This window comes from Ictidomys tridecemlineatus, chromosome 4 (assembly GCF_052094955.1).
Source record: "Ictidomys tridecemlineatus isolate mIctTri1 chromosome 4, mIctTri1.hap1, whole genome shotgun sequence".
NCBI lineage: Eukaryota > Metazoa > Chordata > Mammalia > Rodentia > Sciuridae > Ictidomys > Ictidomys tridecemlineatus.
Genome location: NC_135480.1, coordinates 167,923,730 through 167,929,725, shown reverse-complemented (window position 1 = coordinate 167,929,725; position 5,996 = coordinate 167,923,730).

The window sequence follows — 5,996 nt, the reverse complement described above, 5'->3', positions numbered from 1 at the left end:
TGTCTCTTTCATTTATTGTTCAGGAAAAAACACTATTATGATATTGGAAGATTGATTAGCTTCTGATTTGGCTGACAGTCATGTTGGATCTAAACTATCTTTTTTTAATTTTCTATCTTCAAAGAAAATATATTTAAAGGTACTGTATGATGCAGCACTCTTATGTTTAAAAAATAAAATAGTGTTTTGTTTAACTTTCAGGATGGCATTTTAATTTTTCACTTAACATATTTCAAATGTAAAATAGTAGTTAAGTAAACTTTTAAAAATTTTCTGTTATAATGATATTAATATTACCTGAAGTTACTCATTCTAGGTATCTGGTACTGGTATCCAAGGTAAAAGTACAAGTAATCTGAACTCTTTCATTTGGAAAGCAAGAAGTGGGATTGGCATTTTCACTCCATGAAAAAAGTTTTATTAATAAATATAGCTGTTGGGTTGAAAGATTTCTTTAAAACAAGACTGATTTGCCAAGCACAAACTGATTTTTAATTCCTTCATCTAAATACGCCCAAGCAGAAGAATACAAGTTCAAGGCCAGCCTTAGCAACTTAATGAGATCTTGTCTTAAAATAAAAAGTAAAAAGTGCTGAGAATATACCTCAGTGGCAAAATACCTGAGGGTTCAATTCCCAGTAACTCCACCATGCTTTAAAAAAAAAAAAAAAGTGATTTATTTCATCAGTAACATTCTCAAAGAAGAAACCAAAGCTTCATAAAATGCTATAAAGTAAAATGATGTGATTATTTATATGATATGTTTCTGTGATGCTACAGGCTAAACAGAAAAATAATGAATGTCACTTCTGGATAAAATCTAAATAACAGTATTTAGATTTTGATTTGTAATTGCACAAATTGGTATCTCTCCTAGAATCTACAGAGTGTAGCTTAAAGTTACAAAGATAGCTACTCTCAATTAACACACCCTATCCACTGGACTTTCTCAGGCTATCATCACTATAACTCTATCAGGCTCATTATTTTCATCTTAAATATGAAAAGATTTATTAAAGAAGTATAACTTGCAGCCAGTGGTCACACAGCTAGTGGAGTTGGATATCTTCCTGGACAATTGTAGTTTCCATGCAACGCAGCACCTAGCACTGTTCCTCAATGTAGCACGTACTCTGTTGTTGAACTGAAGAGAGAAGGAACCAAGTATTATGGACCTACAGCACTTCATAGTACCTTACTGTGTTGTTTGAACCTTTCTGAGGATCTTTTAAAAAGTATTTTTTACTTTTTAATTATAATTTTATAAAAGTTATTAGTATGCATCAATTTTACATATCAAAGGGCTCAATGTGATATTTCCATAATATGCATACAGCATGCATGATCAAATCCAACCTGTCTATATTCACTTTCCCTGCCCTACATCCTTCCCAAGCTCTATTTACTAGTCTACATTCAGTTTGACTTCCACATAGGAGAGAGAACACTCACCATTTGTCTTTCCTGTCAGCCTTTTTTCACTTAACAATGTCTTCTACTTCCAATTGATTCATTTTGCTGCAAATGACAAGATGTTGTTCTTTATGGCTGAATAATATTTCATTGTGTAAATAGACCAAATTTTCTTTATCCATTCATCTGTTATGGATACCTACACTGATATCTAGGTGGATATATATATGGACATTTTAGCTATTGTAATAGTACCACAATAAAGATAGGTGTTCAGGTGTCTCTTTGGTATGCTGATTTTGTTTCCTTTGGATGTATACCCAAAAATGGTTTGGCTGGATCATTTGATTGATACAGTTTTAAATTTTTTAGGAACTTCCATAGATTTCCCATAATGGCTGCACAAATTTACATTCCCACCACCAGTATATAAAAGTTCTTTAGTACTTTTTTCTCTATATCTACTCCAGCATTTATATGTTTGTTTGTTTGTTTGTTTTGATAGTAGCTATTCTGGGGTTAGACAGCATCTCATTGTAGTTTTGATTTGTATTTCTCTAATGACTAATGACATTGAGAATTTTTTTCATTTCAGCCATTTGTATTTCTGAGAAGTAACTGCTCAGATATTTGCCCTAATATTGCCCCAATACTTTTTTTTTCCTTAAGTGTTTTGAGTTCCTTGTATAATCTGGGTATTAACTTTTTGACAGAGGAATAGTTGGCAAATATTTTCTCCCATTCTGTATGTTGTCTCTTCATTCTATTATTTTCTTTGTTCTGTAGAAACTTTTAAGTGCAATATAATCCCACTTGTCAATTTTTTGCTTTTGTTTTCTGTGCTTTTGAGGTCCTATCCAAAAAAAAAAATCATTGCCTTTACCAGTGTCTTAGATGTTGCCCCTATATTTTTTTCTAGTAATTTCAGGTTCTAAATTTAAGTTCCTGATTCATTTTGAGTTGATTTTTTTTTTTTCCAGACTGAGAGAGAGGAGTCAAGTTTCAATCTTCTGTATGTGTACATTCGGTTTTCCAGTACCATTTATTTGAAGGGGCTTTTCTTTCTCTAATGTATGTTTTTGATGCCTTTGTTGAGAATCGATTAGATACATGGGCTTATTTCTGGAATCTGTATTCTAATCCTTTGGTCTTGTGTCTTTTTATACCAGTACCATGCTCTTTTGGTTACTGTGGCTTTATAAGATATCTTGAAATTAGGTGCTGTGATGCCTCCAGCTTTTTCCTGTTTGCACAAGATTGCTTTGGCTATTCAGGGTCTTTTGGTATGAATTTTAGAATTGTTTTATAGTTATTATGAATGGGATTACTTTCATGATCTTTTTTCTCAGCAAATTCATTCTTGGTATATGGAAAAGCACAATTTTTTGTATGTTGCTGCATGAACTGAATTCAAGACAAGGGAATCCACTCCCATTGTTCTTTTTTCAATATAATACTAGAAGTTTTAAACAGAGTGATTAGGTTAGACAAAAAAAAAAGTCATATGCATAGGAAGGGAAGAAGTCAAATTATCCCTGTTTGCAGGATATGGTTCTATATATGGAAAAATTTAAACTATACCAAAAGACTATTAGAACTGATAAATGAGGCTCATTTTTTAAAATATTTGAAATGGAATAATACCCACCTCAAATACTTGTTAGGTTGTATCACTTAAACTGTGTGAGGTACCTAACCAGTGCTTTTGCATCTTGGTTTGCTCTTTCATCCACCTAGACAGTCTCTGACTTGTACTTGGGGCAATTAGAACATTTACCCCTTCCCCCAGTGCTGGAGATGGAACCCAGAACTTGTGCATGCCAGGCAAAGAACATTTACTATGATTATTGGTATGGCAGCTTAAACCCATCATCTTGCTCCTCCTCCTCCTCTTCCTCCTCCTCCCCCACCCTCCTCCTCCTCCCCCACCACCATCCTCTCCTCTTCTCCTCCCCCACCCTCCTCCTCCCCCACCACCATCCTCTCCTCCCCCACCACCATCCTCTCCTCCACTCCACCCTCCTCCTCCTCCCCCACCACCATCCTCTCCTCCTCCTCCCCCCCACCATCCTCTCCTCCTCCCCACCCTCCTCCCCCCCACCATCCTCTCCTCCTCCCCACCCTCCTCCTCCCCCACCACCATCCTCTCTTCCACCCCACTCTCCTCCTCCCCCACCACCATCCTCTCCTCCCCCACTCTCCTCCTCTTCCCTCACCACCATCCTCTCCCCCTCCCCTCTCCTCCTCCTCCTCCTCCTCCCCCTTTTGGATTACTTTTTATTATTCTACTTTACCTGTTACCTGATTAGCTGTTTGTTCATCACTTTGTTATTTTAGTAATTGACTAATTGTATACATCTTTAACTTACAGCTTATCTTCAAGTGGTATACTACTTGACCTACAAGATCCTTACAGTATAGTTCTATATACAGTATAGTTCTGTATACTGTGTAGTTCTGTATACTATATGGAACAAGCCTAGTTGTCCATCAGTGGATGAATGAATAAATAAAGTGTGATATGTATACATAAGGAGTTTTATTCAGCCATAAAGAAGAATGAAATTATGTAACTTGCAGGAAAATGGATGGAACTTGAGAACATTATGCTAAAATAAGCCAAACTCAGAAGATCAAGAGTCATGTTTTCTGTCATGTGGAAGCTAGAGAGGAAAAAGGAAAAGAAGAATGGGGAGACTAATGAAATTTGAAGGGAGATCAGTATAGTAAAGGAAAGGAACCAGGGGGGAGGAATAAGGGAAGGGGAAAGGGCAATATTGGGGAATGGTATTGTCCAAATTATATTGTTAAATTGTAAGCATATATGAATATGTAATAATGAATCTCACTAGTATGTACAATTTTAATACGCCAAAAAAAATGGAAGAAAAACATCCTTACAGTGGTATACATCTTTCTTTCTTCTCACCTTTGTGCTATTGTGGCCTCATATTTTATCTTTACATATGTTATAAACTCCACATTTATTTTTACATAAAGATAATTATTTTAAAAGAGATTTGGGTTATAAGCATTCTAAACATTGCAATTAAAAGAGATCAATGCCAAATGAACTCGCATACATGTGAGATCTACATATTGTTCATTATATGCATACAATTTTTATCAATTAAAAAAATTAAGTTGCTGAGATGGTCAAATTGTATAAAAATCAAGATTCAACTGTAGGCTGCCAACAGAAGCACACCTTAAAAATAAAGATGCAGCAGTGTATGCTTCTAATGCCAGCTACTAAAGAGGCTGAAGCAGGAGGATGAATGTTCGAAGCCAAAATGGGCAACTTAGCAAGACCCTGTTTCAAAATCCAAAAATTTTTTAGAGGACTAGGGATGTAACTTCAGTGGTAGGATGGCCCTCAATTCAATCCCCAGAAACATGCAAATGGACTAAAATGGAAAGGAAAGAACCCCATACTAATGTTAATCAAAAGAAGCTAGGATAGCAATATTCACACCAAACAAAGTAGATTTCAGAGCAAAGAATAGTACCAAGTATTATGGTTTGGATCTGAAATGTCCTGAAAAGTCTCTTGTGCTCAGCGGTAAAGCTTTCTGAAAGTGATTTGATCATGAGGGCTCTAACCTCATCAGTGGATAAATCCATGTATGGCTGAAAGGACTACTGGGTGGTAGTACCTATTTATAGGAAGTAGATCACTGAGGACATGTCCTTGGAAGGGTTGATCTTCTCCCCGGCATCTTCCTCCCTTCTCCCTCCCTCCCCCTCCCCACCCTCTCTACTTCTGGGCTGCGTGGGCTGAGCAGAGCTTTCTTCTGCCACACCCTTACACCGTGATCTGCCTCACTCAGCAGATGGAAGCAACTGGCCATCTACTATTGTAAAAGGGGTCCGTGGAGCGTCGGAGGGAGAGACCGCACAAGAGACTTACTCCATGCAATTGGCAAAAGGGGATTTATTGGGGATCCATTCCAGCGCGCTGGGGCTCTGTGCTCACTCAAGAAGGGAGAGCAGCCCAGAGCCCAGAGCAGAGGTCAAGCAGAGCTTAAGTACACTTTCTGGAGAGGGCGGTGGGCTTTGCATACATCAGAACAAATCATCATGAGGCGCGGGGAAATTGAACAACAACTCTGAGACGTGATTAGCACATTCATTGGCGGGAACAGGTCGGGCGGGGGTGATTGGTCATTCCTAAGCGCGTTACACATTCAAACTGATTGGTTCGGGCCCTGTGACAAACTACACAGGGCCCTAGGCTAAATGGCCAGTAGGGCGTTGTTTTAACAATCTCAGGAATTTCAGGTTCTGGGTGTAACAGAGGAACTTAATAATACCTAATCTTTTACATTCAAGCTTTCCAGCTTAGAAACTTTACCCTTTCATTCCCCACTCCTCCAATCATCCTCTGAAACTGGGCAAAAATAAAAATAAATCTTCGCTCCTCGAAGTTGTTCTTGTGAGGTGTTTGGATCACTGTGGTGAAAAATTAACTAACACACCAGGGATAAAGAAGGTCATGAAAAACCAGCCTCTATCTCAGAGCAAAGCCTGTCCAACGAAGGGACATGGCCTTTGTCCTTGGAGAAACCCACAGAGCACTCCTA